The sequence below is a fragment of the Chiloscyllium plagiosum genome, unplaced genomic scaffold, assembly GCF_037043375.1.
Source record: "Chiloscyllium plagiosum isolate Xiang-an unplaced genomic scaffold, Cpla_swu_hap1 HiC_scaffold_28, whole genome shotgun sequence".
Lineage (NCBI taxonomy): Eukaryota > Metazoa > Chordata > Chondrichthyes > Orectolobiformes > Hemiscylliidae > Chiloscyllium > Chiloscyllium plagiosum.
This window is the reverse complement of record NW_028270166.1, coordinates 52,928,581-52,955,978: the sequence shown is the minus strand read 5'-3', so window position 1 is coordinate 52,955,978 and position 27,398 is coordinate 52,928,581. Positions and strand designations below refer to the sequence as shown.

The window sequence follows — 27,398 nt, the reverse complement described above, 5'->3', positions numbered from 1 at the left end:
ACAAGTTTGTCTCCTCAGACTCCAAAAGATTTTAATACATATCAGAGACTAATTACAGCAAAGCCCACCATCTCTGCACTGACCCATACTGAGTTATATATCTCCTGTTATTATCATGTAATCTCCCTGTACCCCTGCACATTTTGTTGTCTCTGCCTGTTTTAATTCTGAATATCCTGTGCAGATATGAACAATCTTTTCAACCTGTTACCCTGCGATGAAAGAGTGTGTCTGTAAAATCTATTGCCTGAATCACATTTATAATTCTCCTGTTCTATTCAGATTATCGATTGACATTCCATCTCCCAAATGTAATCTGTCTCCTTGCTCTGCATTATATTTCATTCCACCTGTTTGAAAGCGTGATGTTTGAATACAGGTGACTGGACGATATCATTGTACTCCCCTCCAATCTCCACAGCCAAAGCCTCCAATCCCCTGTATCTCTGAGGCAATGTCAAATTCATTCTGTCCCTGATCCCTAAATAAGCAATGATTTAATAAACTGTTGTACATATCACATTTTGGTCTAAAGTCAAAGAATGTAAATATTGCTGATTTAAACCAAATAAACTGCAATAATATATTTGCTATTTTAAAAAAATGCTGAAGAGCACTTTGTGGTGAAGTTACAAAGTTGCCTTATTAGATCTGTGAAAGGAACATTCAGGCAAATCCATACTTCCTGCAAATGGTCAGAGTAATTATGGTGACAATCTGGTGGTTGGCGGTTGATCGAGTGATCAGCACAGTAACAACCTCTTGACTGCTTTTTTTGAGGAGGGCTGTTGGATGCAGCATTGTGCAGGGAAAACACAACAGGATCATCCAGCCTGCGAAAAAGAAACATCCATCATTCTCCCTCCCCACTGACTTCACTAGAACAATTGGCAATGGGAGATAAGAACAATAGCCAGTGATATCAAATCCAGTCCCATTATCAATGTGTACTGAAAGTGTTGTATTGAAAAGGGGTTAACTAGAAATGTTTGTTCAGTCACTGTGATTAACGTCAATCTCCATGGAATCTAATTGCGTAACTGGAGGCTTTCTCTCTCCTATTAGTAAGGGCTTCTTTCAATGCATCATCCCCTTGTTTCAGCAACTGCATCACATCCACCACTAACGGCAGCTGCAGAGACAGGGAAAGGAGAGATCAGAATCTGAGAACAATGGACTGGAATGTTCCAACAATGGACAGGAGTTTATCCTTGGGGCTTAACTTCCTTTCCTGGTCTTTATTATCTTATCGGATAAAAGGTGTACTGCTGATTATTCAGGCAGGTTACTATCCCATCCTCGCTATTGTTGGTGTTCCTGGTAAGTCCCTTTATGTCTATCTCCATTCATTTGTTTCCCTAAATCATGTTGAACTCCATTGCTATTTCTGTTGTCTGTATTTGACAAGGACAGAAACTATTAACTTCAGTTTCAATTAAACACTCCATTCATTATCCACAAATTTCAGACCCCTCCCTCACAAGCATCTGATACCGAGACTGCTCACAATGTCGAGGCCCTTTTTATCCTGAACCGATTTGTGTCTTGGTATTGTGTCCATCATCAAACCTGTCCATTGCCGGCTCCATAATACCACCAGATTCCACCTACATTTCAGTACTGTTGATGAATAAACAATTATCTCAGCCTGGTCACACGTTCAGTTGTGAATATTTCAATTGCAAACTTGTTCTTGGCTCGAAAGTAATTCCATGACAGAAACACCATATCATGAATTAATGTCACTGGTAGGATAATTCAGAGACACAAGCTAATGTGCGAAAGACACTGTTTCATATTCTATCACAACTGAAAACAGACCTTAAATTCAAATGACAAGAATTGGAGAAAAAGTGAGTTTCACTAATAACAACCATAAGACCCCCACGATTTTGTCTGAAATCCGAGCTGTTTCACTGATGTTGTTTGGGAAAGAAATCTAACATGCTTATCTGGTTTGGGTTAAGTGTGACTTCGGATCCAAAACATGTCATTAAACTTGTAATCTGAGGCCAAATAGTAGAAGATAGACTGGGACCTTTTTCACAGGAGTGCAGGAGATGGAGAGGCAACCTGATAGGAGTTGAGAAAATGATGAGAGGAACAGATCGTTGTCTTTTCTCTATGATGGGGGATTTCAAGACTGAGGGCACCTTTTTCTGGTGAGAGGTGAGAGATGTTAAAGACATGAGAGGCAAAGCTTTTACACAGGAGGTGGTTCACATGTGGAATGAATTTCCTGAGGAAGTGGTGGATGTGGGTACAATTACAACATTCCAAAGAGATTTGGATAAGTACATGAGTAGGGAAGATTTGGAGGGTTTTGAACAAGGAGCAGGGAGGTAGGAAAAGTTTAGTTTGGGATTATGTTCAGCATGGACTAGTTGGACTGAAGGGTCTGCTTCTGTGCTGCTATGTAATGTGCTTGGCTCTATTCTGCCTTGGGGAATGGCCTCTCAGGTCAAGGTCAATCAGTGTTGGTCATCAAACGCTGTCCATACCAGTGATCAGGACATTCCCATGGAATCAAAAACATCAAGGGTTAAATCAAACAAAGGAATATGCTGCCGTTTTGAAACAAAAAAAAGTGTTGGGAAAAATGAACATGTTTGCCCGCCTGTGTCGAAAGAAAGACAGAGTTCACATTTCGAGTCCACTGACCATACGTGAGAACTGAAAGCAGCTGGGAAATATTGTGATTATTTTAGTGACAGAAATGTTTGTTATGAAGAGGAGAAGGAGTCAGTTGAACAGAAGGAGAAAGAGAGAGGGAGAGAAAAAGGAGCAAACAAAGGGATTGCTGATCGGCTGGGATGGAAATAAAATGTGGCATTAATCTCATTTATTTTTCGCCTTTTCCCATACTCTTGAAAATCATTCCAAGTCGCTGTTTAAACTGAGTTATGTCCCCTCTGCCTCTCTTCCCAGAGTGTGCTCATCTCCTTATATTCACTAATGGGACATGGGTATCACTGACTGGACCAGTATTTATTTCCTCTGCCAATTGCCCTTGAGAAGATGCTGCTGAGCTGCCTTCTTGACCAACTGTGGGTGCCTCGGCCCATTCAGTTTCATTTCTCTGAGACTTTGTAGTGATTGATCCAGCTGAGTGGCTGACTTGGCCATTTCAAAGGACAAGTGTCAACCTTATTGCTGAGAGTCTGGAGTCACATGTAGGCCAGATCAGGTGAAGGTGGTAAATTTCCTTCCCTGAAGGACATTAGGGAGCCAGGTGGGTTTTCCTGACAACAAACGATGGTTTCAGAGTTTCATTTGAGTCATAATTCCAGATGTTTGATTGAATTCAAATTCCACCATCTGCCACGGTGGGATCACATCCGAGGTCTCGGTTATTACCTGGGTCCCTGGATTAATAGACCACAGGCTGGACCATCGCCTCACCATCTTCTCTAATCAACTCCCCATGCAATAGTGGTGTTGCTGTCATCGTGACTGAGGTACAGAAAATGGTGCGATTGTCAACTACTTCTATGGAGACTGGAACTGCTAATATTTCGGGTCAGTGGGACTGTGCAGAGATGTAACAGTTCATCAGCAACTGACAAGAATCTGAGAACGAAGGCATTTTCAACACAGAGTGGGTGTACCATGTATATGTGGATTTGACCTGCTCCTGTCACTGGAACATCAGTTAAGGTTCTGAAAATGGTTTCCTCAGGTTTGTGTACCAGCTGCTGCATTCATTCAGGGAGAGCTGAGGGTCTGGTGACCCCACTCTGTACAAGGTGTGGGCAGGGCATTCACAGTGTATCGGGGTCTTCAACACGGCTAACAAATGGAGCAGAGACTGCACAGAAGGGAAGCTCTGTAAACAGTGGGGAGCAGGGCACTACAATCTCCTCTCTGGGATTTCCAGGAATATTTTCCAATGTTGTACCTATTCCAGGTGCAATGTGTGAAGCCAGTTTGATTAGACAATGAGGAGGTCACAGAGCTGTGTCGCCTGCTTCAGCAGAACCTGTCACACCAGGGAGAGGACTGTGCTGATATGGACCATGAAGTGAACTGGTTTGATTCTGGAAGTTCCAATCCAAAAATGTGCAACAGAGGTGAATTGGCCTAAATTGCCCATTGGATTGGTTATTAGTGAGGGGTAAATATACAATAGCTGAATGGTTCTGGGTGGGTTACACTTTGGAGGGTCGATGTGGACTTATTGGGCCGAAGGGCCTGTTTCCACAATGTAGGGATTCTAATTCTAAAAGAATAGGTGTCATATCCCTCAGGTGCCATAATGCCATTTCTGAGATATTCAGGCTATCTCTGTCCCATGAGGTGAATATGTTGGTTCTGTCTCCACAGTGAAAGGAACAGAAAATCTTCCAGAAATATTAGGGAACAGAGTGACCAGTGAAGATGAGTGAGTGCAGGAAATTAGAATTATTGAAAAGGAATTACTTGAAAAACACATTACATTGAAGTGTGGTAATTGCTGCACCAAATGAGTAATGAATTTCGAGGGCTGCGGAGATGGGGCTGCAGACAGAGCATGCTGGACAGCTCTTTTGGGAGCCGGTATTGACATGATGGGTCAATGGCCTCTTTTCATCCTGTAAATTCCTTGATTCTATGAGGCACTTCCCTGAGTCTTGAGGGAAGTCAAAGTTCTTCAAAGCTCTTCCGATTCTGGGAAATATCCAGGACCGTAGTGAGTAGGTGCTGTGGCTGCAAATATTTAAAACACGGTGCAGAGGGAAAACAGAAAACAAAATCGTGGATAACTTGACATCAGTTGTGAGGAAAGTATTAGCATGTTTGTAAGGTATGTGATAACTGGATAATTGGAGAATAATGGTATAACTTAACAGAGTCAGCCCAGATTCACAAAAGGGAAATTATCTTTGATAAATCTGCTGGGGTTTGTGGAGAATGTTGTTTCTGACATTGACAAATGAGAACAGTGGAACTGGAATATTTCAATTTTCAGAAGAATTTGAGATGTTTGGTTACAGGTAAGTGAAGAACGTTAGAGCCCAGGAGTAAGAGGGGAATATACTGCAAGGATTGATGTTACGAAGTTGAAAGAGTGTTTGGTCACTACAAGAAGGAGGGTGCATTTCTGAGCTGAGAGAGTTTCATAGCCCATGTGCCTGTGACTAGGTGACAGCTGCAGAGAGTGCTGAGAATTGAGAAAATGTAACCAAAGGCTTCGAGTTGTGTTTTTGGGTTAATGAAACTGGATTTGAATTTATCCAATTAATTGAAGTTATGCCCAGGATATCAAAAACCAATTGAATTTGAATTTAATTGTATTGACAACATTTGACCAACCTGAGGTTATGAGTCTTCGTGTTTTAAAAGGAAGGACATTTTAAAAAGTAGTCCACCACCAGCGTCCATTTGTCTTTGAGGAACTGGGAGAGAATCCTTCAGGACAACAATGTTTATTCTCCATATTAGGAGCTGTAAAGCAATGACCTGTCTGCTCTTGAGTAATCACGTTTTTGGGAATTAGATTAGATTACATTATAGTGTGGAAACAGGCCCTTTGGCCCAACAAGTCCACACCGACCCGCCGAAGCACAACCCACCCATACCCCTACATTTACCCCTATATCTAACACCACGGGCAATTTAGCATGGCCAATTCACCTGACCTGCACATCTTTGGACTGTGGGAGGAAACCGGAGCACCCGGAGGAAGCCCACGCAGACACAGAGAGAATGTGCAAACTCTACACAGACAGTCACCTGAGGCGGGAACTGAACCCGAGTCTCTGGCGCTGTGAGGCAGCAGTGCTAACCACTGTGCCACCGTGCCGCCCAGTGTTCTGGGAATGTTCTAGAAACCATCTGTTCTTGTGGATGTGTGTCTGTGTGTTTAGGGAGGGAAGGTTTCTTCTGTATTACATCACCTATCTGTCAGTAATTCTTTGAGGAACTGGGAGAGAATCCTTCAGGACAACAATGTTTATTCTCCATATTAGGAGCTGTAAAGCAATGACCTGTCTGCTTTACCATGTGTTATTCCAGCTACAACTACATCAATAAATCTCTGAACATTTCATTTTGATAATCTCACTCTGATCTCAATCAATTGTAAAACGTCCATCAGGCTGATGTATAAATTGCTGGTTTTCCTTCCTCACAGTTAACATCATGACGATCTTCGTCCTGCTTTATAAAGATTGTGGATTGTCTCCATGTGTCAGGCGTTACCTGGAGGCAATGGCAGTGACGGATCTACTGGTCATTATCCTCGACCTGATATTGAGACACATTCCCAATGTTTATCGGGAACAGTTTTATTTCCTGTGGGACATCCCCGTGTGTAATATCCACGGCGTCCTGCTTTATGCAGCCACTGACTGTTCTGTCTGGTTCACTGTCACTTTCACCTTTGATCGGTTTGTGGCCATTTGTTGCCAGAAGCTGAAAAATAAATATTGCAGTGAGAAAACGGCGGCTGTGGCTCTGGGAACAGTGACTGTGCTGAGCTGCTGAAAGAACATTTTCTGGTATTTCATGCTCACGGGTCGTTATCGGTTGGCGAACTCCCCCTGGTTTTGTTACATAAGGAACGGTGTTCTATCTTCTCGTGTCTGGGTCACAATCGAGTTCCTCCATCACATTCTAACACCAACTCTCCCATTTCTCCTGATTCTGCTGCTCAATGTTTTCACCATCAGACACATTTTGGTGACCAGCAGAGCCCGCAGGAGACTCCGGAGTCACACCAATGGGGACTCTCACCATGATAAAGAAATACAACACCGAAAAAAATCTATTGTTTTATTGTTTGTGATCTCGGCCAATTTCATCCTGTTATGGTCAATGTTAATGCTGTATTCAATATGGAACCGAATGTATAGTCTGGCATATGACTCTGTGTATCTAGATGCCTATGTGCAGGAATTAGGCTTCATGCTGCAGCTCCTCAGTTGCTGCACTAACACCGCGATTTACGCTGCGACCCAGACTAAATTCAGACAGCAGCTGAAGAATGTGCTGAAATATCCCTTTACCCAAATTCATCAAACAATCAAATTCGCTTATTAATCAATCCATCCAGGATTTTCTCATTTCAGTTCCATGTTTCAGCAATGAGGCAGCATGTTGCTATGGTAACAGACTGAGGGTAGTGCTGGTTTATGCAATTTTTTCCCACAGGGGGTTACCAGGACACATTTCAATGTTTCTCACAACTTGGGAGCCAGTGAGAAAAGGCACCATTTCACTGACTGTATCTGTAACTTCAATTTGTAAATAATGAAAATGTTCATTAAGAAGTGCCAAGCAGTGGAACAAACTGCTTTATTGTTTATCTTTGTGTTGAAGAAGCTGAACTGGAGAGAGACAGACCCGACCCCAAGTCCTGGTCCTTAGGGAAGGGAAGGGAACCGGGGCCGAGTTCAGGAGTTGGGGTTCAGTCACTTTGTCCTTTACCTTCACCTCAGGATCACTCTCTCTGACCTGGCATCAGCAGGATTCATCTCTCTCCCTTGATTCCTCTCCCTCCATTTACAGCTCTCACTCTCACAATGTCTCCCTCTCTCTCCTCTCCACCCATTGTTGTCTCCTTTTGCTCACATCAATGATGCAACATCAGTCGGACAAAACTGCTCTGTGTCGCCAAAGACATTGTTTGAAGAACGAGACACCAGCAACCTGAGAGATTCACAAGCTGTGATGCTCTGTCTGAAGGAAAATATCGGCCACTTTTGTAGTGGCATGTCGAGGCCACCAGAGGGTGGCATTGTATTACATTAAACACAGGAAGGGAGCAAGAGAGACTCAGCCTTTAATTCATCACTTTTTAATTCATCAATTCATTCAAACTTTCCTCCAGTCCCATTGCAGCCAGAGACACAGGCTGCACAAACACATACAAACACACATTTGGAGATAAACATCAAAAGGACCATTGAATGTGCACACAGATACATAACACAGTTCGGCCGACAAACACACACATACACACAGATACGGAGACACACACTAATACACACATCCATATACATTACCTCACACACTTATAACTACAAACACGCAGAGATAGATCGACTGAGATAACGCACACAGTTCAAGAGAGAGAATCACATACAGACACACACAGGCACATTTATACACACAAACATGCAGACCGACATAGATTCATACACATACAAAGACAGAAACAGACACAGACTGAGGTGCAGATGTGCAACAGGCCTTGACGCAGACACACACAAACACACAGAAACACATTGTTATGGACCAGGCCAGCCCACCTTAAAATATTTGAAGGCAGTAGCTTAGACCCTAGCATTTTACTCTTTTAAAGACAGATGTGAAATCGATATTCTCATATACTTCGGGAGTGTTGCTGAACAAAGAGACCTTGGAGTGCCAGTTCGTCGCTCCTTGAAAGTGGTGTCGCAGGTAGATAGGATAGTGAAGAAGGCGTTTTATATGCTTTCCTTTGTTGGTCAGAGTATTGAGTACAGGAGTTGGCAGGTCATGTTGTGGCTGTAGAGGACATTGGTTAGGCCACTGTTGGAATATTGCATGCAATTCTGGTCTCCTTCCTATTGGGAAGATCTTGTGAAACTTGAAAGGGTTCAGAAAAGATTTACAATGATGTTGCCAGGGTTCGAGGATCTGAGCTACAGGGAGAGACTGAACAGGTTGGGGTTGTTTTCCCTGGAGTGTCAGAGGCTGAGGGGTCACCTTATAGAGGTATACAAAATCATAAGGTGCATGGATAGGATAAACAGACAAAGTCTTTTCCCTGGGTTTGGGAGTCCAGAATGAGAGGGCATAGGTTTAGGGTGAGAGGGGAAAGATATAAAAGAGACCAAAAGGGCAACTTGTATGGAATGAGCTGCCAGAGGAAGTGGTAGAGGCTGGTACAATTGCAACATTTAAAAGGCATCTGGATGGGTATATGAATAGGAAGGGTTTGGATGGATATGGGCCGGGTGCTGGCAGGTGGGGCTAGATTGGGTGGGGATATCTGGTTAGCATGGAAAGGTTGGACCGAAGGGCCTGTTTCCATGTTGTACATCTCTTTGATTCTATATCTCTATTCCAGGTGTAATGCAGCTGGTCAGGCCGCTCAACTTTCAGCAAAACAGAGTTTATTTAAACATGAGAGTTTAACAAAACAAAACAGAATTTAGAATAACGGAACTATTGGAAAACATAACTGACCAGATACAGCAACTTCGTTCAGGCACTATTCCAATGCAGTAACATCCCATAACACACACCATCCTGATATATCAGGAATAAAAGAATGACTAGAGTAAGATTAGGACCAATCAAGGATAGTAGTGGGAAGTTGTGCATGGAGTCCGAGGTGGATAGGGAAGCATGAAATGAATATCTGTCAGTATTTACACTAGAAAAAGACAATGTTGTTGAGGGGAATACTGAGATACAGGCTACAAGGCTCGAGGTGAATGAGGTTCACAAGGAGAAGGTGTTTGCAATTGTAGAAAGTTTGAAAATAGATAAGTCCCCTGGACCAGATGGGATTTATCTTCGGATTCTCTGGGAAGTAAGAGAGGAGATTTCCAAGCCTTTGGCTTTGATCTTGATGTCACCATTGTCGAAAGGAATAGTGCCAGAAGGCTGGAGGATAACAAATGGAACACAGAATATAGAACAATACAGCACAGAACAGGCCCTTCGGCCCTCGATGTTGCACTGACCTGTGAACTATTCTCAGCTCGTCCACCTACACTATCCCATTGTCATCCATTATCCAATGATTGTTTAAATCTCCATAATGTGGAGGAGTGAAGTACATTGGCAGGTAGGGCATTCCACACCCTTAACACTCTCTGAATAAAGAACCTGCCTCTGTCATCTGTCTTAAATCTATCACCTATCAATTTGTAGTTATTCCCCCTTGCACAAGCTGGCGTCGTCATCCCAGGAAAAAGACTTTCACTGTGTACCCTATCTTATCCTCTGATCATCTTGCATGTCTCTATCAAATCCCCTCTTAGCCTTCTTCTTTCCAATGAGACCAGAGCCAAGTCTCTCAGCCTTTCCTCATGAGACCTTCCCTCAGAGCAGGCAACATCCTGGGTAAATCTCCTCTGACTCTTTTCCAGTGCTTCCACATCCTTCCCAAAATATGGCGACCAGAACTGTACACAATATTCCAAGTGTGGCCGCACAAGCGTTTTGTATAGTTGCAGCATAAAATTGCTGCTCCGGAACTCAATCCCTCTACCAATGAAACCTAACACACCGTATGCCTTCTTAACAGCACTATCTACCTGGGTGGCAACTTTCAGAGATCTATGTACATGGACTCCAAGATCCCTCTGCACATCCACACTACCAAGAATCTTTCCATTGACCCAGTACTCTGCCTTCTTGTTATTCTTCCCAAAGTGCATCACCTCACATTTATCTGCATTGAACTCCATTTGCCATCTCTCAGCGCAATTCTGCAGTTTATCCAAGTCCCCTGCAACCTGTAACATTCTTCCAAACTATCCACTACCCACCGACTTCAGTGTCATCTGCAAATTTACCTATGCCTGCGTCGAAGTCATTTATCAAAAATGACAAACAACAGTGGCACTAAAACAGATCCTTGTGGCACACCACTAGTAACTGGAGTCCAGGCCGGATATTTTACATCAACCACTACTCGCTGCCTACTTTCAGAGAGCCAGTTTCTAATCCAAGCTCCAAAATCACCCCCAATCCCATGCCTCTGCATTTTCTCCAACAGCTTACCATGTGGGACCTTATCAAAGGCCTTACTGAAGTCCATGCATACCACATCAACTGCCCTATCCTCATCTACATGCTTGGTCACCTTCTCAAAAAACTCAATGAGGCTTGTGAGACATGACCTGTCCTTGATGAAACCATGTTGACCATCTGAAATCAAATTGTTGCTTGCTAGAATAATCCTTTCCAAAACCTTTCCTACAACAGAAGTACGACTCACTGGTCTATAATTACCTGGATCATCTCTACTGCCTTCTTGAACAAGGGCACAACATTTGCAATCCTCCAGTCCTCTGGTACAAAACCTGTAGACAATGACGACTCAAATATCAAAGCCAAAGGCTCTGCTATCTCCTTCCTAGCTTCCCAGAGAATCTTCGGATAAATCCCATCCGGACCAGGGGACTTGTCTACTTTCGTTCCTTTTAGAATTGATGACACCTGTTTGTAACTAACCTCGATTCTTCCTGGTCTAATATCTCGTACCTCGTTCTTCTCCTCTACAATATTCTCCTTTTCCTGAGTGAAAACTGATGAGAAATGTACATTTAGGATCTCTCCGATCTCGACAGGGTCCACACTCAACTTCCCACTTCTGTCTTTGACTGGCCCTATTCCTACACTAATCATCCTTTTATTCCTCACATCCTTTTATTCCTTTATTCTATTTGCTAAACACTGCTCATGTCCTCTCTTTGCTCTTCTTAACTCTCTCTTTAAATCCTTCCCAACTGATCCGTATCCCTCCATCACCTCATCTGAACCATCTTGCCTCATCAACACATAAACCTCCTTCTTCTGCTTAACAATTTCTGCTGTAAACCACGGTTCCGTTACCTTATCACTTCCCCCCTGCCTGACAGGGACATACCTATCAAGGACACACAATATCCGATCCTTAAACCAGCTCCACGTTTCCATTGTCTGCATCCTCTGCATTTTGTTACCCCATTCTTTGCATCCTAATTCTTGCCTAATCGCATTATTACTGCCTTGCCCCATCAATAACTCTTGCCCTGTGGCATGTACGTATCCCTTTCCATCGTTAAACTAAACATGACTGAATTATGGTCACTCTCTCCAAAGTGCTCACCTACAACTAAATCAAACACCTGGCCTGGTTCATTACCAAGCACCAGATCCAGTGTGGCCTCCCCTCTTGTCAGCCCTTCGACATACTGGGTCAGGAAACCCTCCTGTACACATTGGGCAAAAACTGATCCATCCGAGGTACTAGAGATATAGCATTTCCAGTCAATGTTGGGGAAGTTAAAGACACTATACTGACCACCCTGTTCCTTTCACTCCTACCCAGATTAATGTTGCTAATCCTCTCTTCCACCTCCCTGGAACTCTGCAGAGGCCGATGAAAAACTCCAAGTAATGTGACCTCTCCTCTCCAGTTTCTAACCTCAGTCCACACTATCTCAATGGATGTGTCCTCATCAAAGGTTCTCTCAGCCACTGTTATACTATCCTTGACTAACAAGGCCACACCTTCCCCTCTTTTACTGCTTTGCCTGTTCTTAATGAAAGATCTAAACCCCTGGAACCCATTCCTCACCCTGATCTATCCATGTCTCTGAAATGGCCACAACATCGAAGTCCCAGGTACCTATCCATGCTGCAAGCTCACCTACCTTACTTCGGATACTCCTGGCGTTGAAGTAGATACACTTCAAACCAGCTTGCTGTCTGCCAGCACATTCCTGTGACTCTGAAATCCTGTCCCTCTCCTTCCTACTATCATCCTCCGGTGCACTGCAACTACACCTCAGGTTCCCATTCCCCTGCTGAGCTAGTTTAAACCCACCCGAATAGCACCAGGATATTAGTACCCCTCTGGTTCAAGTGAAGACCGTTTGTACAGGTCCCACCTTCCCCAGAATGAGCCCCAATTATCCAATTACCTGAAACCCTCCCTCCTGCACCATCCTTGCAGCTACGAGATCAGCTGATGTCTTTCCCTATTCCTTGCCTCGCTATCACGTGGCACGGGTAACAAACCAGAGATAACAACAAACATTGTCCCCTTGTTAAAGAAGGGGAGTAGAGACAACCCTGGCAATTATAGACCTGTGAGCCTTACTTCAGCTGTGGGTAAAGTATTGAAAAATGTTATAAGAGTTAGGATTTATAATCATCTACAAAGGAATAATTCGATTAGGGATCGTCAATATTGTTTTGTGAAGGGTAGGCCGTGCCTCACAAGAATTTTGGAGTTTTTTGAGAAGGTGACCAAACAGGTAGATGAGGGTTAAGCAGTTGGTGTGGTAGATGTGGATTTCAGTGAGATGTTTGATAAGGTTCCCCATGGTAGGCTATTGCACAAACTACGGAGGCATGAGATTGAGGGTGATTCAGCAGTTTCGATCAGAAATTGGCAAGCTGAAAGAAGACAGGGGAGGGGGAGGGAGGGAGGGAGGGGGGAGGAAATGTTCATCTTGGAGTTCAGTTACTACTGGTTACTGCAGGGATCTGTTTTGGGTCCACTGCTGTTTGTCATTTTTATAAATGATCTGGATGAGGTCGTCTGGATGGTAGTAAATTTGTGGATGACACTAAGGTCGGTAGAGTTGTGGGTAGTGCCGAAGGATGTTGTAGGTTACAAAGGGATACAGGTAAGCTGCAGAGCTGGGCTGAGAGGTGGCAAATGGAGTTAATGCGGAAAAGTGTGAGGTGATTAACTGTGGAAGGAGCAACAGGAATACAGAGCACTGGCCTCACGGTAAGATTCTTGGTAGTGTCGATGAGCAGAAAGATCTTGGTGTCCATGTACATAGAAAGTTGTCACCCAGGTTGATAGGGTTGTTAAGAAGTCATTTGGTGTGTTAGCTTTTATTAGTAGAGGGACTGAGTTTCAGAGCCACGACGTCATGCTGCCGCTGTACACAACTCTGGTGCAGCCGCACTTGGAGTATTGTATACAGTTCAGGTAACCGCATTATAGGAAGGATGTGGAAGCTTTGGAAAGGGTTCAGAGGAGATTCACTAAGATGTTGCCTGGTATGGAGGGAAGGTCTGACCAGGAAAGGTTGATGGACCTGAGACTGTTTTCATTAGAAAGAAGAAGGTTGAGAGGTGACTTAATTGAGACATATAAAATAATTAAAGGGTTAGATAGGGTGGACAGTGCAAACATTTTCCTCGGATGGTGATGGCTCGCACAAGGGGGCATACTTTAATTTGAGGGGTGATGGATATAGGACAGATGTCAGAGGTAGGTTTTTCACTCAGAGGATAGTAGGGACATGGAATGCACTACCTACTACAGTTGGAGACTCGCCAACCTTAAGGACATTTAAATGGTCATTGGATAGACATATGGAATAGTGTAGGTTAGATGGGCTTCAGATGGGCTTCACAGGTCGGCGCAACATTGAGGGCCGAAGGGCCTGTACTGCACTGTAATGTTCTATGTTCTATAATATAAACTGGAACACAGATTCTTACAGGCAAGAGGCAGACTTGGTCAGGGAGCTTAAGGTGAAGGAATCCTCAGCAGGCAGTGATCATAATATGACTGAAATTACTCTTCAATTTGAGAGGGAGATGATAGAATCAAAGGTAATGGAATACAGCTGAATAAAGGCAACTACAGAGGCATGAGAGAGGAAGTGGGTAGAATTGACTGGGAGAGGAGTGTATCAGGAAAGACAGTGGAACAGCAATGGCAGGAGGTTCTGGGAGTAACTCAGGAGACACAGCAGAGATTCATCCCAAGGGAAAGAAGCCTGGTACAGGGAGGAAGAGGCAACCATGGCTGACTAGGGAAGGCAGAGATAGCATAAAAGTTATAGAGAAAACAGATCATTTGGGGAAGGGCAGTGGGAAACCAAAGGATTGGGAACTTGCAAAGACCAATGGAGAGCAACAACAAAAGATATAAGGACGGTCACGATGAACTATGAGGGTAAGCTAGCCAGACATATCAAGGAATACTGCAAGAGTTTCGACAGATATATAAAGGGCAAAAGTGGACATTGGATCACTGGAAAATGAGGCTGGAAAGATAGTTGTGGGGAAAAGGAAATGGCTGAGGATTTGAATAATTATTTTGTGTCTGATTCATGGTGGAAAATACGAGTAATATCAAATATATTCAAGAGAGTCTCGTGGCAGAGCTGAGTATGATTGTCATCACCAAAAGAGAAGGTTCTAGATAAACCGAATGGCCAGAGAGACACAGACAGACAGAGATGCACGGTGGCTCAGTGGTAAACACTGCTGCCTTAGTGCCAGGGACCCAGGTTCAAATCCAGCCTTGAATGACCGTCTGTGTGGAGTTTATACATTCTCCTTGTGTCTGCCTGGGTTTCCTCTGGGTGCTTTGGTTTCCTTCCACAGTCCAAAGATGAGCAGATTAAGTGGACAAGCCATGGGAAGTGTAGGGTTACAGAGATGGGAAAGGTTTGGGGAGGCTGTCCTTCAGAGGGTTGGTGTGGAATCAATGGGCTGAATGGCCTGCTTCCATCCTGTGGGGAATCTATGGAAACCCAAGGAGAGAAAGAAGTCGGTGGGGAGAAAGGCAAACAGATACCATTGAGCATGAGCGATGGAGAGGGACAGAGAACGAGGGGGATGTGGCTCAAATGACCCTCAGGGAGCAATAGCAAGATCACAGAGGGCAGAGAGAGGTTGGCGGGAAAGGCCAAAGATCGGAAATACTGAACGACAGATCAGTTCCTGAAAAACCTGGGGAGAGGGTGAGAGAGTGGGCAGGGGTAGATGTGAAGGATATGGCAGAGACAAGAATGTATAGAAAGCTGCGTGAGGGACAGGCAGCTGGGAATATGGAGGCAGAGAGAGAAGGAGGCAGTGAAATCTGTGGGATCAGACTGTGCAGCAACTCCCTTTTTGCCCTTCTGTCTTCCCACACCCTCTACCCCCCCAGAGTTCACCCCCTTGTGGTACAAACCCCAGAGACTGCCTGAGCCCCACAATTGTTCTCCCCCGGGAGTGTGTGTTTGTGTGTAAATGAATGACAGGAGACGGGACAGTTTATAATAATTGTCTCTCTCTCTGTCTCTGCATCATCCCGTGTTTCACCTCCCGAAACAAATCTCCCCGGGAATGGGGGCGGAAGGACTGAGAGAGAAATGAAAATTAATTAGTTTTTCACAAACTCCTGCACCAAAAGCACAGCAAGATCCCACCGCTCGCTGCCTCCACAATCTGACAGGCTCCTCCCAACACAGCCCCTGATATTAAATACATGGATCGGGAACGGGAAGGTTACTCAGACTGCCTCAGGACTGTCCCAGTGTTTCTGTTTGAGGGGAGCAGGGTCAGAAATATTTATTGTCTCCCATCATCCCAACTCCCCCTCCCCACACACCACCCCCATTTCCACTGTCAGAGTATATCTCTCCCTCAGTGTCCAAGGTTCAGTCTCTCAGATATCCCCCCAGGAGAGAGATGGAAATTGATCAAATCAAAGCTAAGATGTTCTGAAACAAAACTGGGGAGAAACAAATGAGATCCCATCACTGACTGACTTCCAAAGTCTCTATGTTTAATCAGCACCTCGCCCTGATCTTAAACCCAGAGAATAGGAACAGATTTCAAATGGGATCAGGGGCAAATGCTTTCTGACTGCCCCCAGGGTTTATTTTCTGAGGGGCTGGGCAATGACTCAGTGGTGGAGAGTCACTCACCACAACTTGTGTCCCTCTCCCCCTTTTCCCACCACTCGCCCCCAGCCCCCACCATCCATTGGGTTTCATCTGCCCTGTCCAGCTGGTTCTCTGACACTCCAGGGGGTACGAAAAGCACAAGAAATAAGACCAATGTTCCCCTGACCCACTCCCATTCAAAGGGCGCCACCCCCGTGCCCACTCCATCTGGGATTAGTGCAGTTTCTATATGAAATATTAATGAGGAACCTTTCCCTGGTACAGGCACCTCTCTATCTGTGTGTCCCTGTCTCTCTCTTTCACTCCTCTCTCCCTCTGTCTGACCCTATCCACTTGTCCATCTCTGTTCAGCTTTCTCCTCCTGTTCTCGCAAATCAATCAATGTCTTTCCTTCTCTGACCCCTTCTCCCTCTTCCTCTTTCACTGTCCCAGCCACACCTCCATCTCTGGTCAGATTTCCCTTTCCTCTCGATAATCTCTCTCTCTTTCTCTCCATTCCACACATGTTTTGATTGAAATGCCCTCTCCTGCCTCACGTTTGCCTTGTGTTCCAATCTCTGCACCATGTCTCGGAGAGTGTGGGGATGACGAGAAGTGGTGGGAGGGTCAGAGCTATGGGGGAAATGGAGGCTCGGTGCAGCCCAAAACACTGTCAGACCATCAGTGACCTCAGCCTGGGGCCCTATGGACAGGCTAACGTAACATGTGAGGGTGAGCTGCAGGCCGAGGGAGTGCACTGCAAGATCCCATAGGTAGCTGAATGCAGGACCGCCATGGCATTCCTTCAACAATCTGTCAGAGCCCACATCCACTCACCAAGCCCCCCACCTCCCCAGTGCCCCCACAGAGAGGGGCTGACATTGGAGTGAAGGGTATTCTGCACAGCTGGATCCCACCAGCTGTCCCCAGTTTCCCCCACTCCATGGTGAATGAAACTGAAGGTTTCTGTAGCTTCACCACCCACGTTCAGAACCCCTAGCCCTCACCTCCTGAATTTCCTGAATGTGAAAAGTGTTGCTCCCTGTTACTGTAAAGGAAATGGCTGCAGTCTATCCCCACACAGCAAGATCCCACAGACTGTAATGTGAAAACAGCACTCCCCCCCCCCCTCCCCATCCCCACTAAGCCACCAGCAAATACTAAACACTCCCGTTTCAACCTGGAGCTGGGCTGGGACTGAACACTGGAGTAAACCCTCACACCCTCCCTCTAGATCCCGTACCTTGCCCGACACCACCCCATCCCTCTTTCCGTCCAACAACCCCATCTTCACCCCCCGCCCCCACACTCCCTGCTGTGCAGGATCCCACAAGAAGCAAAATGAAAAAATGGCCAATCGTTGATGGAGTGGGTTAATATCATCCTGAACGTTGGCCAAAAGGGAGTGGGGCGGCGGGGGAGGGTGGTGAGGTGGGGGCTGTGCAGGGCGGTGTGGGAGGGTGGTGGGGTGGGGGCTGTGCAGGGCGGTGTGGGAGGGTGGTGAGGTGGGGGCTGTGCAGGGCGGCGGGGGAGGGTGGTGGGGTGGGGGCTGTGCAGGTCCTGCATTTCTTTGCAATGCTGAGGACCCTCGTCAGTCCCAGAGCCTACTCCAAAACCCCACCCCCTAACCCCAGAGACAGTAATAAGATCCCAGTCAATGGCAACAATTCCTTCTGTTCATCCCCCAATCCTCACAGATAGACTGAGAAGGGTAGGAGGAGGGAGTGGGACATGTTGTGGGGGGAGGAGGGGTCTTGTGATCCCCTCTGACCATTCACCCACCTCCCCATTAAAATGGCGACAAGTCCCAGTGGAGTCTCTCCCAGATATTCCGAGAGGAATTACAGAAAAGAAAACGGCTGGTGGAGAGACAGGAAAATCCAACCCTCTCCGCGCACCTCCCACCGCCGCCATTAGCCTCAGCTGACCAATAAACTACATTTGAGTGGCACCTGCAACTTCCATTTAGCACTGTCTGAAGTAATAATCCAACCCTTCCACAATGATTGAAAAAAAGCTTCAGAGGCTCAGGACTCCACCCTCACCCCCAACCCCCCCCCCCCACCACCAACACCTCCATCCTCACCGCGCCCACCCCTGCCACACACACACCCCCACCCTCACCCCCCACTGCCCTAACACCTCCATCCTCACCGCCCCCCACCCCACACATACACACAACCCCCCAGAAGAGGTTAATGTTTAAATCCATAAGACCATAAGAATGAGGAGCAGGAAATGGCCGTCTGGCCCTTTGAGCCTCCTGCGTCATTCAGTGTGATCTCGGCTGGTCTTTTTGTGGCATCAGCTCCACATACCCACCCTCTCACCATCACCCTTAATTCCTTTCCTGTTCAAAAATCTATCTCTCTTAACTTTAAACTCATTCACTGAGGAGGTCTCAACTGCTTCACTGGGCCGGGATTTCCACAGATTCACAACCCTCTGGGTGAAGAACTTCCTTCTCAATTCAGTCCTAATCTGTTCCTTCTTATTTTGAGGCTATGCCCACTTGTCCCAGTTTCACCTGCCGGTGGAAACACCCTGTTTACTTCTATCTTATCTATTCCACTCCCACCCCACCATCCCCAATATTCTAGGAAATTCCAAGGAATATTATCCCAGTCTGCTCAGTCTCTCCTCATAAGCCACCCCCCTGAACTCCGGAATCAACCTAGTGAACCTCCTCCTCTGCACCACCTCCAGTGCCAGTACATCCTTTCTCAAGTACGGAAACAAAGCCTGCACACAGTCCTCCAGGTGTGGCCTCCCCAGCACCCTATACAGCTGCAATGTAACCTCCCTGCTTTTAAACTCAATCCCTTTAGCGATGAAAGACAAAATTCCACTTTCCTTCTGAATTACTTGTTGCACCTGCAGACTAACATTCTCTGATCCACGCACAAGGACCCCCAGGTCCCTCTGCACAGCATCATGCTGCAGGTTTCTTTCACCATTCAGAAACAGTCCCTCTCACAGTTATTCCAAATTGGATGATTTCACATTTATTCACATTGTACTCCATCTACCAGACCTTCGTCCACTCACTTGAACTATCGATGTCCCTTTGGAAACCTTCAGAGTGCTCTGCACACTTTACTCTACCACTCACCTTCATGTCAACCGCAAACATTGGCACTAAATATAAATTGTGAATAATTGTGGTCCTAATGCTAATCACTGAGGCAAACACTCGTCACTGATCACCAACCAGAAAGGCACTCATTTATCCCCACTCCTTGCTTCCTGTCAGTTAACCCATCCTGTATCCATGCTAATACATGGCCCGTATGTTTAGCTTATGCCAGAATCTTTTGTGCAACCCCTTATCGAATGAAGGAAGATCCCACACGCAGTCTCACTGCATTCCAACAGAAGCACATCACACACACGGTTAGAAACCAGAGGCTGCAAAGGTTGTGACACAGTCACCTCCCCCTCATGTTTGTGTATCTGTCCGACTTCTCTCTGTCTCATTCTCTCTATCCCAGGCTGTCATCTTCACTCATGTGCTGAGAACTATTTCTCTTGCAATTTCATTGCTCAGTGACTGGAGAAAAATAAATAGCCCTGTCCTCCAACCTGGAATCTGGGAGCTCGTGCTGAAATTGACAGACAAGTCAAGCAACATCCTGATATAATCATTCTTATCAGATCATACCTTACATACCCAGAAACCACCATTACCATCCCTGGATATGCCCGGTCCCACTGGCAGGACAGACCCAGCCGAGGTGGCAGCACAGTGGCACACAGTCAGGAGGGAGTTGCCCTGGGAGCCCTTGACATCGACTCTGGACCTCATGAGGTCTCATGGCTTCAAGTGAAACAGAAGCAAGGAAACCTTTTACTGCTTATCACCTATCGTCGTCCTTCAGCTGATGAATCAGTGCCCCTCCATGTTGAGCAACACTTGGAGGAAGCACTGAGGGTGGCAAAATATCATACTGTGTGGGGGATTTCAGTGTCCACCACCAAGAGTGGCTCAGCAGCAGCAGCATTACTGATCGGGTCGGTCGGGTCCTAAAGGATATAACTGCTACACTGGGTCTCTGGCAGGTGGTGTAGGAACCAACAAGAGCAGAAAATGTATTTGACCTCACCCTTACGAATCTGCCAGCTGCAATCACCTCTGTCCATGACAGTATTGATAAAAGTGACCACCGCACTGCCCTTATGGAGACAAAGTCCCGCCTTCACATTGAGAATACCCTCCACCTTGCTGTGTGGTGCTATCACTGTGCTAAATGGGACAGACTTTGAACCGATTTAGCAACTCAATATTGGGTATTGAGCTGTGGGTTATCAACAGCAGCAGAACTGTACTCCAGCACAATCTGTAACCTCATGGCCCAGCATATCCCCCACTCAACCATTACCATCAAGCCAGGGATCAATCTTGGTTCAATGGAGAGTTCAGGAGGGCGTGCCAGGAGCAGCACCAGGCAGACCTAAAAATGAGGTGTCAACCTGGTTCTAAACAGGAGTACTTGCGCGCCAAATGGCATAACCAGGAAGTGATAGACAGAGCTACGTGCTCCCACAACCAACGGATCAGATCTAAGCTCTGCAGTCCTTCCACATCGTGAATGGTGGTGAATGGTGGTGAACAATTTAACAACTCACTGGAGGAGATGCTCCACAAATATCCCCATCCTCAATAATGGAGGAGCCCAGCACATCAGTGTAAAAGATAAGGCTGATGCATTCGCAACAATCTTCAGTCAGAAGTGCTGAGTAGATGGTCCATCTCAGGCTACTAGAGTGGTCCCCAGCCTCACAGATACCAGTCTCCAGACAATTCCATTCACTCCCCGAGACATCCAGAAATGGCTGAGGCACTGGATAGGGCAAAGGCAATGGGCACTGAGAACATTCTGGCAATAGTACTGAAGTACTTACCACTCCCCTAGCCAAGCTCTTCCCGCACAGTTACAACACTGGCATCTCCCTGACAATGTGGAAAATTGCCCAGGTATTTCCTGTACATGAAAAGCATGACAAATTCAACCCGGCTAATTACCACCCAATCTGCCGACTCTCCATCAACAGGGCTATCAAACAGAGTGATGCTGGAAAAGCACAGCAGGTCAGGCAGCATCCAAGGAGAGAAATGCTGCCTGATCTGCTGTGCTTTTCCAGCACCACTCTGATCCAAACTCGGGTTTCCAGCATCTGCACTCCTCACTTTTGTCGAGGGCTATCAAACAGCACCTGCTCAACAACAACCTGCTCAGTGATGCCCAGTTTGGGTTTGGCCAAAGTCATTCAGCTCCTGATCTCATTACAGCCTCGGTTCAAACATGGACAAAAGAGCTGAATTCCAGAGGTTAGGTGTGAGTGACAGCCCTTGACATCAAGGCTGCATTTGACCGGGTATGGCATCAAGGAGTCCTGACAAAAATGGAATCAATAGGTAATGGGGGCAAACACTCCACTGGTTAGAGTCATACCTAGCACAAAGGAAGATGATTGTGGTTGCAGAGGGTCAGACATCTCAGCTCCAGGACATCTCTGCAGGAGAAATGGGTAGTGTCCTAGGCCCAATGATCTTCAGCTGCTTCATCAATTACCTTCCCTCTGTCATAAGGTCAGAAGTGGGGATGTTCGCTGATGTTTGCACAGTTTTCAGCACCTTTCACGAATCCTTAGATACTGAAGCAATCCGTGCTCAAATGCAACAAGATCTGGACAATATCCAGGCTTGTGCCAACAAGTGGCAAGTAACATTCACACCACACAAATGCCAGACCATAACCATCACCAATAAAAGACACTCTAATCACCATTCCTCGACATTCAACGGTATTACCATCAGTGAATCCCCCCACTGTCAACATCCTTGGAGTTACCATTGACCGGAAACTCACTGTACTCACCACATGAACACAGTGGTTACAAGAGCAGGTCAGAGACTAGGGACACTGTGGCGAGTAATTCACCTCCTGACACCCCAAATTCTATCCACTCTCTACAAGGTACAAGTCAGGAATGTGATGGAATACTCCCCACTTGCCTGGATGGGTGCAGCTCCAACAACACTCAAGGAGCTTGACACCATCCAGGACAAAACAATTCACTTGATTGGCACCACATCGACAAATATTCAAACCCTCCACCACCGGTGCCCAGTGGCAACATTGTGTGCTATCTACAAGATGCGCTGCAGAACTTCACCAAAGATTCTTCAACAGCACCTTCCAAATCCACGACCACATCCGTCTAGAAGGACAAGGGCAGCAGGTACTTGGGAACACCACCACCTGCAAGTTCCTCTGCAAGCCACACACCACCCTCACTTGGAAATATATCACCAAACCTTCACAGTTGTTGGGTGAAAATCTTGGCATTCCCATTGTGGGTCAACTCACAGCAAGGGGACTGCAGTGATTCAAGAAGGCAGCTCACCACCACTTTCTCCAGGGCAAATAAGGATGGGCTGTCAATGTTAGCCAGTCAGTGATGCCCAAGTCCCACAAAAGAATATTAAAAGAAGTTTCTATGATTTAAACCTCTGTCTCTGAAATGTTGTAGTTCCTGTCATTTTGTAAACCTGACTCGAAACATTACAGCATTGATGGTTTAAACTGATGGGATGGTCTGGGGCGTCTGATGGGGAGGCGGGGAAAGATGACAGACAGAGGAATTGTGATGGAGAGGTAGAAAGGGAGTGTGTGTGTTTGTAAGATATCATGGGAAAGAGAGTTGACCAGACTGACAGAAAACGGACACTTTGCTCAGTTATGTTAGGAATCTATTCCCCAAGCTGCAGATACAGCCAGTTTTTATCATATTACAGTAATGTACTGTTAATTACAAGAAAATACGAATTAAATTACATTCACTGGAAAACAATCAGCTGGCCAGTCACAGCAATCAGGTAATAACTATAACAGGAGGTTCCGTTCCTCTGCGAGAGCAGGTGCTAATGTCCAGTATCCTGGTTCCAATGGGCCTGCACGGGGGTGCGTATTCTTGTCAGGTATCTGGGTGCCACTCAGTCTATGGAGACTTTGTGGGGCTTCAGTACGTGAGGGCACTGTGGATGCCCTCAGGGCTGCAGGAGCGGTGATGCTATTGTGAGGTAGGAAGCCGGTTATCAGATCATCTGAGGAGTAGTAATCCTTCAGTCTGGAAGCTGTTTAGGTAATGTCTGGTTTTGCTGTTTAGTTCCTCAGCTGGTTGTAGTCAAGCTGATGGATTATGGTATGCTCTGTTCAGATAAGAACAGACATGGTTTCTGTGAACATGTAGTGGGCAGGCAGAGTCGTATATTTTTTCTCCGACAATTCCCTTTTTTTGTTTTTGTCAGGGAAGCGCTGAGTTAGGGGTAGAGGCGAAGGGGGGAATGTAGCCAGAGCCAGGGGGGGGGGGTCGGAATCAGTGGGGGAGTATTCAGAGTCCGAGTCTGAAACCACATATTCCATGTCAGGGCAAAGTTCTTATCCCTGTGGACCTTCACTAGTTGGGTGGTAAGGTCAGGGCAGGGGGGTAGCAGCATTGAGCACAAACTCAGACAGCACATTTTAATAGCCATGACAAGAACTGCAATAATGACAATGATAGGAATGAGGACTATGAGACCCTGGAGCAAGGCCGTGCCACAGGAACCCAGCCAGGAGCGTGCCCAGTTCCATGGTCCCATTTTGGTTTTGGGTTGTGCAGTACAGCGGCAGCCTGTTGGATATGTCGGGCTGAGTTAGTATGTTCCCACTCGGGCCGGGTATGTAACTGCAGCAATCAGAGCCGATGAGGGCACATGTGCCCCTTTCTCTGCCAGCAGATAATCCAGGGGCAGACCTGTTTTATTGGGCCACGGTGTGAACGGCAAGAACTTCCGCATTCAGCTGGGTGAGTGCTTTGGATGTGGCATTGGCTACCTCCTCCAAGGGGATGGCCAGCAGCTGGGCTTCTATTTCCAATTGAATGGCTGCATAGGTGGGTGAACAGACAGAGAGAATCTGGTCAAGGGTGTTGGAGGTTCACTTCCTGCGAGACGGTGGCTTCGTGAAGGGAGAAGACTGGGAATGTTATACAATGGGACCACGTACCCAACACAGCAGTTCCTGGTCCAGGATAACAGGAGCCAAGGGGAGACTTTGTGGCTGTAAATAAAGTAAGTGCCATTATAGGTTCTCAGGCGGTCGGTCTGGGTCCCTGTCCAGGTGGTGGTGAAAGTGGGGTTTTGCCTGCTCCTGTTGGGGATGTGAAGGTTCAGTATCCTGCCCTCTGCTGTGGACTGACTTGCTGCGGGGTGAGGAGCAAGGAGTTGGCGCACCGGCCCCAGCCAGCATTCCATCCGGATGGATGGCTGCTTTTGAGGCAGATCGATCCGATGGGTGTGCCCTGTCCGGGAGTGTCTGTGAGGAGTAGGGCCGGGGGTTCATGGGGAAGATTGTATGAGGGATAGAACCATCCCTGAAAATTGTTTAATGGGTACTCTGCGGATTTCCAGCAGGCTGGAGAATTACCTCTGTAAGATCCCATTCACGGTGGTAGCCTGAGAGTGGTTACTTCAGGGGACCTGACCCATCCCACCAACCTTTCAGCCATGTCTGATTCATTAAAAGGGAAGGGTCTCAGGGGAATGCCCCCTTGGGAGTGCATGGGGACATGAGCACAAACCCAACAGCTCCTCTGGCTGACCCTCTGAGCATACACACAGGTCACACAGAGGAATGTATTGACCAGTGACTCGCGAACGGTAAGGTGTCTCACTGCATGATCCTGGTTCCAGTCATCCCGTGGCAGGATGATCAGGAGGAGTATAAAGATGGTGATGACTATGGCGGTTAGCTGTCGTTTGCTGTGGTGGAGCTGTCGTTTGCTGTGCTTCCTGGTTGTTGTCCTTTGGGGGCGGAGCTCACTTGCAGCAGGTCCTGTGTGTCCAATCAGGTTTTCCCTTCAGTTTGACAGCTGTCGGGGCTGTCAGAGGCACCAAGTATGGGCCTTTCCACCGAGGAGGGAGACAATCATTTCCCAGTGATTTGATCATTACATAGTCCCCAGGTTGGAACGGATGAGGTGGCTCCTGGTGGGGTCTGGGCATCGCCGCCTTTATTAAATCATGGTGAAGGTTAATGATCCTACTGTGGGCTTGGCCCTAATCCAGCAGAGCCTCCTGTGTCGGGGATAGTGCTGTATCTGTGGAGAGGTTTGTGGGGCCTGGTGACTAAGGGCATGGGTCTTCCCATAAGGGCCAAAATTGGGATGGAGGACAAACTTTGTGATGATATTTGGGGACTACTGAATTGATGGTAACACAACATTTGATGAAACAATATTTGGCAGATGGTGGGCAAAATATTTGTGCGGGTGGAGTGCAACATCTGAGAGAGGATGATATTCTTTTGGGGTGACTCAAGAGTTTGGGAAGGGACATATTATTGTGAGGGTGGGGCAAAGTTGTGGAGTAAAGACAAGGGCAAAAATGGGAGGTAGTGAAACGTGTTGAGTGAATATTTGAGGGGGAAAAGAGAAGGCGAGGGTGTGAAATGGGGTGTGTATGGGGTCACAAAATTGGATGACACAAAGTTCGAGAAGTTACATTTGGCAGGGAGTCACATTCAGCAATTTTGGATCGAGAGAAAAATTTGGAGGAGGGGCAGGAAAAATGCAGAGAGAGGGAGGAACAGTAAGATGGAGACAGGGGACAGAAAAAATGCAGTCAGAGAGGAAGGGGGACACACAGCTGGAGGGAACGGACAGACAGAGGGAGAATGAAATAAAGAGTTGAGAGTGTGTCAGGCAGATTCGCAAGAGGGAAAGACAGAAAGACCAAAAGAGAGAAAGGAGGAGAGACTTTGAGAGAAAGATACAGGGACACAAAGTGAGAAACAAAGAGACATAAAGTGACAATGTGAGAAAGAGATGGGTAATCAGCCAGAGACAGGCAGGAGTTCAGGAAAGACACAGTCTGAAATGGTGATACTCACCACTACTGTAGGTCCCAGCTCTCTCTCTCACTGATTTCTCACACTCCCTCGCTCCCATGAGGCATGAACACTGCTCCTGCGGTTCACTTCAGACAGGGTCTATTTTGGGGACAAGTTGGTAAAGGTTCAAAACTGGAACTGAGCTTCCAGCAGTACTCCCCCCCCCCCCCCCCCCCCACACACACACACACACACACACAGATGCACTCACACGCACACACACACACACGCGCACACACACACGCATGCAGGCAGAGAGAGCCTGACACCCTCTGGGCTCCATTCACAGACCAAAAGGAAGTCTGACGGCCAAGACCTGCTTGAAAAAGGCCCAGGTCTGTCACTCAAACCTCTTTCTCTTCCCAAATCTCACTTCATCCTGTCAGTTTCCAGTTTCCTCTACCTGAAACACACCACCCCCAGATACAGAGCAAAGCAAGAGGCTTATTTGGGAGATTAAAGTGGGGAGGGATAAGGGTTGAGAGAAACAGCAATTCAATAGTACAGTCCAATGGCTCTTGTTTGACGCTGCATTCCCCCTTCACACAATTATTCACACTCTGTGTCTCTCTCTCTCACACACACACACAGGCCCCAGAGCTGAAATCCACACTGAGACAAAGCTGCAGTTTCAAACCAGCTACAAAATGCTTTTATTCAGACAAGGGAACAGTCTTCTTCTGCCAAGGAACACAGATTTATCCCACAGGGGAACATCGTATTTCCACACTGACAAACACAAGGTGTGAGTGGCATGAACTTAACCAGTAAAGTTAGTGAGTTTCTGAGAATTAAAATCTAACTATTTCACAGATGTGTGTGAAGGGCCTACATGGATCGGTTGTACCAGTTGGCATTTTTTCATTGTACAAATGATTGTGTGTTTATTAAACACATTTGTTGAAACTTTATTGCTGGAACAGCACAGCAGGTCAGGCAGCATCCAGGGAACAGGAGATTCGACGTTTCGGGCACAGGAATCCTGAAGAAGGGCCTGTGCCCGAAACGTCGAATCTCCTGTTCCCTGGATGCTGCCTGACCTGCTGTGCTGTTCCAGCAATAAAGTTTCAACTTTGATCTCCAGCATCTGCAGACCTCACTTTCTCCTATTAAACACATTCACCTCCTCCCTGACAATAGCTGAGGGACA

At 46.5% G+C, this 27,398-nt stretch overlaps 1 long non-coding RNA gene across 1 annotated transcript; it reads right to left on the bottom strand.

Moving 5' to 3' along the window:
• Positions 1 to 606: 606 nt before the first annotated feature.
• LOC148142758 (uncharacterized) lies at positions 607 to 26,723 on the bottom strand. The gene is made up of 3 exons (XR_015751938.1): positions 26,652 to 26,723; positions 26,249 to 26,347; positions 607 to 833 (listed from the first exon to the last, which is right to left on the bottom strand). It is a non-coding gene; the product is annotated as an uncharacterized LOC148142758 (long non-coding RNA).
• Between the last annotated feature and the right edge of the window lie 675 nt (positions 26,724 to 27,398).